The sequence below is a fragment of the Crocodylus porosus genome, unplaced genomic scaffold, assembly GCF_001723895.1.
Source record: "Crocodylus porosus isolate Cpor-Errol unplaced genomic scaffold, CroPor_comp1, whole genome shotgun sequence".
Taxonomy (NCBI): domain Eukaryota; kingdom Metazoa; phylum Chordata; order Crocodylia; family Crocodylidae; genus Crocodylus; species Crocodylus porosus.
Window position 1 is genome coordinate 77,199,476 of NW_017728886.1, and position 14,301 is coordinate 77,213,776.

Below are 14,301 nucleotides of genomic sequence, written 5' to 3' on the forward strand. Positions count from 1 at the left end.
GGTCAGGGCGGCTAGGGTCTGGAACCAGCTTCCAAGAGAAGTGGTGCAGGCTCCTTCCTACCCTGGGGGTCTTTAAGAGGAGGTTAGATGCACATCTTGCTGGGGTCATTTGACCCCAGTACTCTTTCCTGCCATGGCAGGGGGTCGGACTAGATGATCTGCTCGGGTCCCTTCTGACCCTAGAAACTATGAAATTATGAAACTGTGTAATCTCTTATATAAAACAGTTGTTCTCCATCTTCTAAAATTCAAATATCTGAAAAGATTCCATGAGGAACACAGAGAAAGAAACATAACTCTGTATTTTGTTTTAGGCATCCAATTCTCTATAACCAAGAGAAAGGATTGCCTTTTGATTAAAGTTCTGTATTATGTTATTGATTGAGTTCCCAAGTCCACTGTTGACTTCCTGTGCACTGTGGAGCAAGTGACATAATCTTTTTGTGTCTAAGTTTCCCATCTGTAAATTGAGATGTAATAATGTTCTCTTCCTATGACCCATTGTCTCACCTGTGTAGGCTGTGGATTCTTCAGGACAGGGCACAGTTTCTTATGTGTACATAAGAACATAAAAAGTGCCATACTGACTTAGATCAATGGTCCATCCAGCCTGTAGGTCATGGGTGGGCAAAATGCGGCCCAGGGGCCAGATACGGCCCGCCAGGCCATTCTATCCGGCCCACAGGGCCCCTAAAAAAATTAGAAAATTAATATTTATCTGCCTTGGGCTGCCTGTGAAGCAGTCTTTGATGGCTTGCCAAAACTCAGTAAGCAGCCGTCTGCCCAAAATAATTGCCCATCCCTGCTGTAGGTGATGTGTAAGTGCTGCCAGTGACAGGGGAGCACAACTCTGTACTGTCACCACAGTGTGGGTTTACAGCTCTATGCCACCAGCACTCCCACTGCTGTTGGGCACTGGGTCTGGCTGGGCTGAAGCCTCACACCCCCCTAATTGGCGCAGAAATTTCGCCACTGCCACTGCTGCTGGGTCCTGGCTTCAGCCAGGCTGCAGTCCTGTGTCCCACGGTTGGTACAGAAATCTGGAGGGCCACATGCCCACCATGCCGCCTCCTGACACATCGCCAGCGATCCAGCCTAGTACCCTCTCTCAGAGAGTGGCAAAAGTGGATGCTACAGGGAAAGCATTGAGCCAGGTAGATCTATAGTGATATGTCCCCTATTCATTACCCTCCCTGGCAGCCACCATTATTAATTTAGAGATGCCAAAAGAAACATCTTCAAATGTTCCATTCAGCAGTTATTAATAGATCCATCATCCATTAATTTGTCTAGTACGTTTTTGTACCTGGCTATGTTGTCTGCATGTACCACTTCCTGTGGCAGTGAATTCCACAAGTTAACTATACATTGAATAACAAGGAATTTCTCTTGTTAGTTTTAAACTTGTCTCCTAATAATTCAGTAGGTGCCCTCTGCTTCTAGTATTCAGGGACTTGGTGATCAACTGTTCCTTGTTCACTTGGTCCACACCAAGTAATGATTTTATAGATCTCTGTTTATATCCCTCCTCAACCTTCTCATTTCCAAACTGAAGAGTTCTAGCTTCTTTTAGTCCCTCTTAGTATGGCAAGTACTCCAGGCCCCTGATCATTTTGGGTACCCTGTTTGAATTCTACTACAACCTTTTTTGAGATGTGGAAACCTGAACTGCACACAGTATTCAACATGTGGGTGCCCCATATATTTGTTTAATACAATGCATACTAAAAATGGGGCTCTCCGATCTCGGTTGGTTGAGTAGTACATATAATAAACAATCAAAAGTCTTCACTGTGAGCTCAGCAGTTTTACATTAAATAAAAACGTAACACCATGTTTTGTGTGGGATGGAGGTAAGTGTGTCTTGCAGCCAAGTGTTGTATCTTGCAGTGAAGTGCATTGGAGAGAGAGAAACTCATGACATATGGTGTTTTGAATAATGAGTAAATGATAGGAAATCTTTGGGGTCTCACAGGGCTAGATAACAATTGTGCAGTGTAGTACCTGAGCAGAATTTACAATTTGCTGGGCTGAAAGCAACATATTATACCCAGAGCAACATATGGTACAGGGTGAAACTTGGAAAAATATATCTGCAGTAACAGTCATTGCAGCTGCTTGTCAAAAGCTGAGGAAGAACAGACTCTCTGCCCTCCCTATGGGACCTCCGCTGTTAACCAGCTCAGAAGCACAAGTAGATACCGGTATTCCAAAAAAACCCCACACTAACTGGTACATCTGTTTTGGATGCAAAACACATATTTGATTAAGTAAATGAGATATTTGTGCATATGAGTAGGTACTTCGGCATGGTCAAATGATCATTTGTGCATGCAAATGCATTTTTTATTGTAATTAATACTTGAACATTTTGCAGTTGGATTTTCTGCACACCTGTGTGAAATGTGGTCCTCGGCATTCAGTCAGTATGCTTATTGGTTCAGTGTCTGCCCCCACTTGCGATTTCTGAGGTTTTGCATGGGTGTTACTGAAGGAAGAATGTGGCCATTTTTCAAACATACCAATTCCTCCCCCCTTCCCGCCCGCCCCACACTCTCACAAATGTACTTCTAAACAATTCAGCAGTGTTTGCCAGGAATCTAAAATCTCTACAGAACAAACTTTGTCTCTGTGAGCTGACTAAGCAAAGCTCCCTAAGTAAGCTCACATTCATTGGTTAAATTTAAAAGGCAGGGAATAGTGTTTCTTTTAGCGGTGCTGGCTAGAAGCAGAAAAGAGCCTTCCTCTGATGTACTGTTTGTCCTCAACATAATGCATTGCTTCAGGTATGTGCATTTGGTTCTGCCTTTGTTTTGTAGAGTTCTCATTGCTCTTATACTTTTTGAATCATGACTTCTATAAAATCTGAGTAAGCTGCATGAGAGGATAGAGTGACAGAGAGGGACGTCATATTCTGGAGAGCCCCTGCTACTTACTGTCCATATTTTCTGTGGTATTAAAAATCAAAACAAAAAATGAAACCACCCCCATTACCAAAATATGAGGTAAAAACTATAAGTGCCTAATTTTATTTTCCGTTACCTACCTGCCCCGTGGGGAGTGGTGCCCAATGCTTTCATTCTTTATATGGGAAGGGAGACATCAGTTACTGGTTCAGTGTTTTCTGTTTATGATGGTGCTGTAGCTACACAGTGTGCTTGTAAAGAGAAGCTGTTTTAGCCCCTGATAAAACCTCAGAAGTTTAGTTAATATAAAGATTGTCTTTGTATACATTGACCTGAAAACATAGTAGTTTTCTCTTGGCTGTTCTACAGGAAGAACATTTAAGTATTAAAAACCATTAGATTTTTAACAGACAAAATATTTTTATTGTTGCTATCAACCTAAAGGACTTTTAAACTGATTATTTAAATACAAAACACCACACTTGGACAATTCTTAACCTTTGGTAATTGCTTTTCTAAATATATTGTACTCTAGAGACAGATCAAAGACTGACACCTACAGTGACTTACAGCTAAAGGTTTGTACATAAATTCAACAATAACGATTGCAGAGTTGGTTCTAACCACGTACAATTGAAATTTTCTGCTTGTGCATAGTCTTTTTACCTGCTTCTGTCTGTGACAAAAGTAGGAGAATAGGTATCAAATTTTCGGTGAATAGGAGCATTGGCTGTGCAAAAAATTCATTTTGTGCATTTTGTACATAGTTGGGTGATTGCAATAACTATACATGCAGTTAAGACAGTTTTGTTGTACAGGTGGACATTTGGGGCTAGATTCTGTTTCACCTATTCAATGGACTTAGGTGCCTAAGTGCAATCCTGTTATACTCCTAGGCTTTGGAAAATAGTCAGTGCAAAAGTTGTGTAGATCCTCTTCCTCTTCACTGCTTTCTTGTAACTCAGGCTTAAGGGGAAAATGAGGGTGTGCTACAAAACTGGATGTACCAGTGAATTTTTAAGAGTTTATCAGGCTGAAATGGAATCACCCTTAGGTGCCTAAATCCACTTAGACTCAATAAGTGAAAGAGGATCTGGCCCTTACATGTTAAAATTACCATTTTTTATGTGTAGCCACAGTAACCAGATGTACATATGTATGCATGTAGGGGTGCATGTGTGCATGTGTTTGCAGATCATTTCCTTTACATATTGAACACTTGCCTCTAGAATTCTAGGCTGGAAGGGCAGGTACTACTAGCCTGGGATTAGCGTACTACATTTCCTGGCATTTTATTTCTGGGTGTGTATAAGTTGGAAGTGTGCTGTTCTTTGTGTGTGGACACATTCAAATGAAACGCATATGGCTTTTTTTTTTTTTAGTTAGCTCAGTGTCTGCGCTCACTCGCCCTCAACATCAAGGCAGGCCTACATAATTTTTTTTCAGAAAAAAGGAAAAGGCTGCTAGGATAAGAGGGAAGCTGTTTAACCTAAGAAGTAGAGGGGCTCCCCACATATGTGGGTGTAAGTACAACATAGGGGTCTTTCTATAGCTTATTAGGGACAGCTGGGCGTTTGAAGATGAGGAACAGGACATAGCAGAGAGACCCTAACAGTCCCAGTCAGCAAGACAGTCAGGTCCAAATTTGGCCATTTCCCTCGTTGAGGATCTTTCGTTTTAGCCCTGACTAGCACCAGAAATTGACCATGGTGTGTAACATCTGTCTCCTCCCAGCTCCTCTGTTTAATGCCAGAAAATACTGTCCTGTGAATACAGTTGATAAGTGGTGTCCAATCTTCTGGCTCCACAGTCTAGAATCCATGTGAGGTTGGTTTGTGGGCACAGTCTGGCCATGTGCTGTCCACCAGCCCAATCCAGCATCATGCCACCCTACTCTGGTGCATTGACTGCCTACTGGATCTGACTGCATGCCAACTTGATCTCATGTGCAAGACCATATCATCCAGTAGACAGACTCTCCATAGGTCCAGAAATTGGGAAGCAGCAATTAATGCTGCCAACACTGCCCTGTTGCCAGATTTCTGGACCCCTGGGGAGTGCCACAGGCTGGATGGTATGGCTCCGTAGGCAGCCTGGAGGTCAAGCACCCCTGCAGTAGATGGTAAGGACTTTCAAACATATATTCCAGGCAAACTTTTCACCTCCTGGTCCAAGCCTCTTGTTTGTGGCTCCCCTGTGGGATAGATGTTGAGTATGCAGTGTAAGTAATGCACTTGCCTCCTGCACATGTGAGACGCCTCTCTCCTTCAACCAGAGACCGTAGACATAATCCCAGGGGAGTTCTGTGTAACACCTCCGGATGGCAACCATGATGTGGGACCAGGAGGTGAAACTGGTGAAGGATTTCTGCACAAGCAGCCTCATTCTTTTGCAGGGAGAAGAGGCTTTCTTGAACTACGTGACTTAAAAGGACAACCCAGACATTTTTTGCAGCCAGTCTTCATAAAGGAATTTAAACAGTAAAGGAAAATTCTGTGCCTACTCAAAAAGCAGTAGAGGAATTTGAAAATCAGTGCTACAGATTTGAGTGCAGCTCTTTTAGAGGCAAATTTTTTTCCATCATCATTTTTCTGCTCATGTTGTGATGAATCAGAAGGCAGTAATACAAACCAACTGGAATTTGGGCAATGTGTAATCAGCAAAACCATTATAGATTTTTGGTTAACACCCTATCGACCATATATATTACAGCTGTTGGCAGTTTTATCCTTTGATCTGCCTGTAAACCCTTTATACTATCTTGTAAAATAGGCTTTCTCTAAATACATAAAATATGGGGAGGATTGAAAACTGCAGTGTCGGTCAGGCAAATATCCTCTGTTTTAGTTAATCAGAAATAATTTCTTAATATTAGGATGTGTCAGCTATATGTCAAAATAATGGAGGTATGGACTGGGTGAAGCTAATGGGTAAAAACAGTGTCTAGATTGGGTATAGCTGAGGTGATTTGGATACAATAAGAGCTGAGTAGAATCCTTACACAAAACATAAACTGAATCCAAGCAAAAGATTTCATAGGGTGTGTACAGTCAGGTCCAAGTTTGGCCATTTCCCTCGTTGAAATGAGGGAAATGAGCTTACATGGGTCTGCAGCCCTGTGGCTGGAAAAAGCCAGCTGCTCCCCACAGCCTTGGGGCTATGTTGTTTTACTCCTCCAACCCTGACCAGGGTATTTTTACTCCTAGCCCTCCAACCAGCATACCTCTGGACCACTCACCAGACCCCTTCACCCTCCAGGACCTGCCAGCCCCTCTCTTCCTCCCCCTGACTGACTTGCCTCCGGCTTCCCACACTTCCTCCTGGCAAGTAGCAAATGCTTGCATGCAATGCTCTTGACTCAGGTATAGACGGCTTAAACTAAGCCATTTAAATATGAGCAGGATTCCATGAACTCTTGTTCACACCCGTAGGGTGCAAGAAAGTAGAGTTAATGGTATTCTATCCCGTAATCAGGTTTCTGTTAGGAGTCAAAGCAGAGGTACAGAAATATTGAAATATAGACACCCTTCATATGGAATTTCAACTTAGTCTCTGTATGACAAGGAAGCCCATGCTTTCAGGAATTCGAGCCTGATTTCTAAACCAATGAGATCTGGATAAATGTGGATAATTTTGAATGTGAATTTCTGTAGAAAAAAACTATTTTTCCCTGCAATCTTAAGGCCAAACATTAGTCCTAAGATGTGTTTAAACTGGACATCTTTAAGATGCATGTAATTCCACAAATGCATTATAGGAAGTAGAACAATAACTATTTAATAGAGTCTTTATGATTATAGATGTCCATAAATGTCAAAGATCATTTCCAGTTTAAATAGAAGGTGTGGTTTGCAGAGATATTGCATGCTGCAAGGCAGGAACAGCCACCACTATCATTTTGGTGGTGTTTTCTGTATCATGCGCTTGGGACATGCTGGGTACCTGCAATTCTGTCTGACTTTACTAGAAGCCACATGCATTCAGCAGCTCTAAGCATTATGACACACGTGCATGTGCGAACATTCACCACTCTTCACTCACTCCTACTATTTTAATTACAATAGCATGGTCTCTGCTAGGGCTCTCATCTGCAGCTTGTAAGTGGCAGAGGAATAGGTGAAGTGGTGTTGAAAATATATATTGTGACAAGCTATGCACAGTCCTCCTCCAATAATATGTAGGTACATGCCCTGTATATACTACAAGAAGTTAAAAAAAAGATATAATTTCTTTAGTGTCTTAATTATTAATTTTGCAAATGATATATTTAATAGTACCTTTTCCTTGATGTTATTTGTTAGAACACTTCATATTTTATTAGGTTTCCTGAATTCTGCATTGATGTTGGATGCACTGGGAATGTCATAAATTACTAAGAAGAGGTCAAGAGTCATCTTCACTAAATCCCTCCTTTAGGTCTTTTCTCCATTGGGTATAGATCAATTTGCCGCTCCAAAGAGTAATGTTTGCTTTGTACAGAAAATCAGACCTCTGATAGAATGTATAATAAGATTCTTCAAACGGATGAAATACTAATTTACTTTCTCTGGAGGGGACCTTCTTAAGTATATTTGTTTTACCCCATTGCAGAACAGCTCGTCTGCTCAGTTTTTTCTTTTTACTTTGAAAGAATAATTTCTCTCTCTGTCTGTCTCGCTCGCTTTCTCTCTCTTTTGCGCAATTAGGACAAAATTACATATGCAATGAGAGGCATATGAAGGATAGCTCTTCTTTGGTTTGAAATAATATATTTAAAAAAAATAACCATCTGATCAACCAAATTTGCAAAAGTCTTGAAAGATAGAAAAAACAACTTCTGTTCTTCTCTTAAAGCTTCCTGGATGCTACTGTACATTGATAAAAAAGTTCACTTCTGTTTCAGAGATCAGAAAGGTATACAGGCAAGATGTGTCACAGGTCTCTATGAAAATGCATTCTCTATAGAAGGACTGTGCTTCCTAGTGTAAACTGTTTCCCATCTCTGCTTACTGCATGGACTATGCCTTAAGACAGTCTGATCAAGATACATAGGGAGCATTGGCAAATACTCTGTGGGGTCCTGATCCTATTTGATTAAAGTCAGTTGGAGTTTGCTGTTGAGTTCAGGCTATGCAGGATCAGACCTTGTATGCCTAAGTAGGTAAGGTATATATACACATGGATACCCCTTGGCCAGCTAATAGTACTTTCTAACCAATGTGAACATGTAACAGTGATAAGGCAGTGTTGTAGCGGTGGTGTAATGTTGCAGTGGTGGTGTAACTGCAGTAGTTCAGGAAAAATATGAAAAACATGATTAGTTTGATAATGAGTTATCTGTTATTGAAGGAGATGCTCAGCCTGCAGCTCACCCTAAGATCCAGCTGCAGGTAGTTAGCTAAGAGCCCGCCTGGCTGGAAGGCTGGCAGCAGCTGCAGCAGATGGATGAATTGGGGTGGAGCCACAGAGAAGCTTAAAAGCTTCAAGAGCAGAGTGAAAAGGAGAGAGGGAGGGAGGGTTTTGAGGCTAAGAGAGAAGGTTAGAGCTTGGGTTGTTTTTGCAGGGTCTGAGAGAAGACTGCAGGTTTTGTTTTTTCTGTCTATTTGTTTCTGTGGGGACAGATTTGTGCCATGAAAAATAAATTGGCTAGAAACTCAGAATGTAGTGCTGACTGGCCTTGAGAAGACAGCTGTGTGAGTGACCTGCTTGCAATTAGCTGTATAGCAGAGGGAGCAGTCAGGTTATAATGTGCTGTAAAGCCATGGTTTGTGTTAAGTCTATGGTTTTTGGTGTCTAGTAAAGTTATGCAACTTTGTTCCCAGGCCTGTCTTCTGAATCTGTTGTATAGGTTTCCTTTTGAAAACCAGGACCATGAGATGAAAAATGGAGTGGGTGCTTTGTGAAGAGTGTTCTCCTACTAGTTATTGAATCCTTTCAGAAAAATCGTAAAGGACTATGATCCAGACTGGATCTCTGGTTGTTAGGTTTCACCCACAGCTTCTGTAAGGGCATTTTGTGCATTGGATGAGGAGACTGTGTCTTATGGGAGGCATGAGTTTAGAGTAGAGTGTGTTGATCATGGTGACAGTGAAGATGTTGGCAGGTTTTTCACTTGTATTAAGGTGTAGGGCCTTGTTTTGTTTGCTTTTTGTCCCTAGCCATTAAGTCAGAAGTTAAACGCAAACCGGTATAAGTGATCGGATACAGGTTTAAACCAGTTACAGAACAGAAATTCAGTATATGTAAACTGCTTTTGAAATGGCCAAAACTGGTTTAAGGCAAACCTGGTTGAATGTAGTATCAGATTTAACTGATCTAAATCAAACCAATTTATGAAACTTCTGTCCTAGACCTCTTCCTGGTTCAAGTTTAAATTGCAGTCTTCCAGCAACCTAGCATGTTTTCCAGCTCTGGGCTGGGCTGTTCTGTCTGCTCAAGCAGAGCAGCATTGGCCTTGCCCCTATGCTCCCTAGCCAGAGCAGTTACAGCTGGGTGACAAGGGGGTGAGGGCGGGAAACCCAGCTGGCACAGACTAGTCTGCTTTGCGGGGGTAGAGCAGCCCCTGCCAGACTCTTCTCCACTTCAGTGGAGAAAGTGGGCCAGAAGGTTCAAGGTGAGGGAGTAATGTTTGCTTTGTACAGAAAATCAGACCTCTGATAGTATTTCATCCCTTTGAAGAATCTTATTATACATTCTAATTTACTTTCTCTGGAGGGGCCCTTCTTAAGTATATTTGTTTTACCCCATTGCAGAACAGCTCCTCTACTCCAGAAATTATTCTTTCAAAGTAAAAATTAAAAACTCTGTCTGTCTCGCTCTCTTTTGCGGAATTAGGACAAAATTACATATGCAATGATAGGACTATGAAGGATAGCTCTTCTTTGGTTGTGATTAAACTCCCCTGTCTCCCTTCCTTCTCTCCCACTAGCACAGGGACCCCAGCTGGGTTCTGCCTGGCTTTCCACCTCTGCTTGCGCAGTGGGGGCATGGCTGGAACCAGCCTGGGCAGTGCCCTGGGCGAAGTGGGGCTGGGAAGGTGATTTAAACCCAACCCCCCCCCCCCCCCCCCCCGGGGCACCAGGACCGCAGCTGGGGTCTGACTGGCAGTGTGGTGCTGCAAAAGAGCAGGCAGAGGTGACAAGTGATCGCCATTTGCAATGCATGGCACTTGTCCTGAGTGCAGCTGCAGACCCAGCCTCATGTTCTCAGGCACTAGTAATGGGATTCTGGGAGCAAGGTGGGGGTTGTGGTGCCCACAGCAGGACCCAGGAGTGCCAGGTCCCACCAGCAGCTGGCTGAGCTGCTGGGGAGCCGCAGAAGCAGCTGCCCAGCCCCGGTCCCATGTGTGGATATTGCTGGTTTGAGCTGAACCTGCCCTGTGGCAGGGAGGGTTTTTGCAGGCTGCTGCTATGTGCGCTGCTCCCTGGAAATGAGACTGGGCAGCTGTGGGGACCTGCAGTCTCGCAGCCTGATCAGAATAGGCTGAGGCTGGGCACTTGCTGCTGCAGGGTTGCAAGGAGCTGTGCCCCTTGCATGTGCTCATGGCATAAAGCTGGCTGGAATGGCACAGGTTGCTGCTTCCCTGTGCAAGCAAAAGGCTAATCTTCTGTGGCTGTCTGCCCCAAGATTTGGTATAGTGCCCAACCCCAAGAGGATATAAGGTAGCAGCTCCTTTTCAAGGCTGGGCAGCTTGGGCTGCCAGCTGGCTGCACCCTCTGTGGCTGAGCAGTGGGAGAACAAGGCAGATCCCAGCTGATGTCCTTATGTCTGAGAGGGGAGGCAGGGGAGTTTAATCCCCCTCCTCGCCCCCTTCACCTGAGGTGCTGCCTGGCCTGGCTCTGGCTCTGTCCCCCACTGTGAGAGTGGGCAGTGGAGCAGAAAGCCAGGCAGACCCTGACTGGGGTCCCTGTGCCAGTGAGAGAGAAGGGAGGGGAGTTTAATCCCCCTCCCAGCCGCCTTTCCCCCTGAAGTGACGCCCAGGCTGGAGTCTGGCCATGGTCCTCTTTTTTTTTTTCCCTCCCCCCCAGGGGACAAGCCTGGCAAGGGCTGTTTTTTTTTTTTTTTTTTTCCCTTCTTTCTTTTCCCAGGAACACCCCAACTGGGGTTTCAGTAGGCCAGGGTGGGGGGTTTAAACCCCTCCCCAATCATATTCAGGCTAGTTCAATCTACGCAGGTTAGACTAACCTGCGAAGATTAGATCAATTCAGGCTTGGGCTTTTTGAATGTCTGTCCCTAACCAATGAGTTTTGGCAAGCATTGGTATTCCATAGTACTCCTTTATGGACTTTGCAGGTATAAATAAAATAAAATACTAGCAGTTATGTCCAAGCTGGTTAAAAGAAGCAAAATATGCCTGCCCAGTAGAAATGACATTCTGCTTATCCATTCATCTTCCTGTATTTTCTCAAATATGAGACAACCCTGAATATAAGATGACCCCCAGTAATTAGATTCTATATATGGAAAATGTGTTAACTCGTCATAACTTTCTAGGTATAGATTCTGAGTATTGGAGGGCTGTCTTGAATCCCCCTGCCCCTCTTTCCTTCCTTTTCCCCTCTATTGTGGAGCACAGTATGTGGAATCTCAGCCCTTGCCTGGCCATGTAGCAGTGTTGGCCCTGCTGATTTGCCTAGGCAGGGGAAGGAGTTTCCACGTGGTCTTCTGAAGTCAAAGTTGAGCTGTGCTTGACAGTAAGGAGGAGGGAAGATGGGGGGGGCGGGGGAGCAGAAGATGCAGACGGGAAATGATATGGGAGTGTAGGAGACTGCTGTTGGTCTGATTCTTGCCTTAACCCAGGCTTAGGGCCAGTCAGACCTATAGCAACTGCCTGCCTGCCTCCACTTCATATGCAAATATAAGATGGAGGGCTTCCCCCTGCACCCCATGCTGATTGGGAGGGCAGGGAACCTCATCTTATATTTGAGTAAATACAGTATTAAAATTTTGTAATACAAAATACAACTTGTGAATGAAAACTAAGCAACAAACAGTACTTGTCCTCTAATCTCTGCCCAGTGAAACCCCCTGGATGGGAGTGATCTAGCTGTTCAACTTGGAGTAGGCTAACTGTGTTCTAAGTAATGCAGACTGGCCACCAGCTTCCCCAGGATCAAGGGAACAGAAAAGTAATTTAGACATTGTCTACCTACATTCCTCCTCAGTTGCCCTAAACAGGAGCTTATGGTAACAGCTGAGAACTCAAAATCAGGTCAAGTTGCTGCCCTTTTGCCAGAGAAATTTACAGGTGTCTGTTATAGGCTGGATATTTTAGATGATAATTTTATAGGGGTGTGCAAAGCAGGCCCTATTTGATTCAGATTTGTCTCGAATCAGGGACCGTGATTCAATTAATTGATTTGGATCACTGTCCCTGATTCAATTCAGCCAAATCCAAATCTGAAAATTCGATGCTGATTCAGAGAATCAGTGATTCAGACATAGACAGCTTTAAATGTTTTCTTTCTACATACTTCTAGGTAGCAGGGGCTCATGAGTGCTGTGATGCTGGGTCACATGGAGGGTCCCACAGAAGCATGGGGGTCCCCCCTGTATGCTCCCTGACAGACCCAGAAGTCAGCTGGAAGTGCTCCTGGTCCACTTCTGGGTCTGCTGCTGAGCACGCTTGGGAGCCCCCCAAGTTTCTGTGGGACATTCCATGTGCTCCACCTCGCCACATTCATGAACCCTTGCTACCTAGAAGGATGTAGAAAAAAAACGTTTAAAGGTGTCTCTATGTCCGAATGTTTCTGAATTGATTCAGAGGGTTTGGATTCTATTCAGTGAGATTAATGGGTCTTCTGATTCGATTTCGGATTTGGCGATTCCGCCACTGAATTGGGCCAAATCTCCACTGAATTGAATCGGGGACCAAAGCTTCGTACAGCCCTAACAACTTAGACTAGCACATCCTGACTTTGAAGTCTCGTCCAATCTATAAAGTGATACTTATAACAAATTGCCATCGAGTCCCACAAATGACTGGTGCATGTCAGTAAAATGCTAAGTTTCTCCCAACAGAGAGCAGTCAGGCCTGTTCCTCATTCCGTAGCCCCATCTCCCTGTTGGGGGATAAGCAGGTCTATTGCACTTCACAGATTCCGTGTCCTTGTAGCTGAAAACAAAGAGTCTTTGGATGCTGTCTCCATGGTGATCACAACTGACTACAGGGTACTTCCAAGCTGTATTTTGCTCATTGCACTCCATGACTGCTTTACATGGGCAGGCTTTATACCATGCCTGCATAGCGTTCCTCTTTCTGCATACATTTTTTTCAGGCAAAAACAGTTAATGGAGTACAGCTTTTGGGGCTGGCAACAATCAATCATCCCTCAAACCAAGACATATGTGTGGAGCCAAGACTCTGCCTGTCACTTCCAACCACCCTCTCCCCACTGGTGTAATGCAGGGATGAAGTAGGGACATGTTTGCTGTTACATTCCCTGACCCACAAATAAGATCATCCCTGCAAGAGGATTTGGCTTCTTTTCCCCTCTTTCTCCTCTGCACTGTCATGTAATCCAGGATGCTGTCAAGCCCCAAATTGGCTGCATAATAAAAGACTTATTAAACATACAGTTAAGGGGTCAGGACTTCAGTGTAGTTCTTCATGCATCTACTTTGCATTGAATAATGTATGTAGTGAAATAGGCAGGCAGTTGGATCAAATAAACTCTTGGTCGAATTCTCATCCTCTGTGCACAGATGCCAATTAATCCATCTCTGAAATACAGCTATGTCTGGGGGATCAAAACAGTAGTATGTGTTGGGAAATAATGTGGAATAAGGTATATGTTTGAAGCTACAGCAAGAAGCTTATATGTGGGCAGAATTAGTTTTGACTGAAAAATTACATGTGAACTTCACTTGCAGCAGCAGCAACAACAGCAAAAAGTGACCTTGGATATTCCATAATCACGGGTGTCTAATAGGGCTGTGCAAAGCTTAGGTAGCTGATTTTGATTCAGAGGAGATTTGGCCCAATTTGGGGACCTAATCTTCAAATCAAATCGGGAGACCAAGTAAAAGCTCCAAAATGATTCAAAGATTTTTTTCCAAATTGATTTGGATGCTTTGGAAAAGATTTGGCCCATTTGGAGATTTGGCCATAGACTAAACAGGCAGCTGACAGCTACGTCCAGCTGGTAAGTCTATTGGGGTTGGGGGAAGAAAGGGTGTGGGGGATGGAGAGGGGCTGGGACAAGCTGCCCACCTGGGGTAAGGTGGGCACGGGACTTGGGCAGGGGAGTGTGGGATGTGGGTGCAGCAGCGCTGGGAGCAGGGGCTCTGCCCTGCTGCTGCTTGCCCAGTGGGGGCAGGATGCAGGTGCAGCTCGCTTCAGGCAGAAAGAGGCAAGCAGCAGCAGGGCAAAGCCCCTGCTCTCACCACTGCTATGCCCGCATCCCATGCCCCCCCC

General features: G+C 44.2%; 1 protein-coding gene across 3 annotated transcripts in view; it reads left to right on the plus strand.

Annotated features, from left to right (window-relative positions):
• TMEM108 (transmembrane protein 108) overlaps positions 1-14,301 on the plus strand; it is a 258,614-nt gene that overhangs the window by 46,576 nt on the left and 197,737 nt on the right. Inside the window, exon 1 of one of the 3 annotated variants that reach the window (XM_019536966.1) lies at positions 2,684-2,786. The exons of 1 other annotated variant lie outside the window; for it this stretch is intronic. The gene's annotated coding sequence lies outside the window, so the exon portion shown is untranslated. Of the gene's footprint in view, positions 1-2,683; positions 2,787-14,301 lie in introns of those variants that run through there. One more of the 3 variants, XM_019536987.1, reaches the window with a different exon arrangement.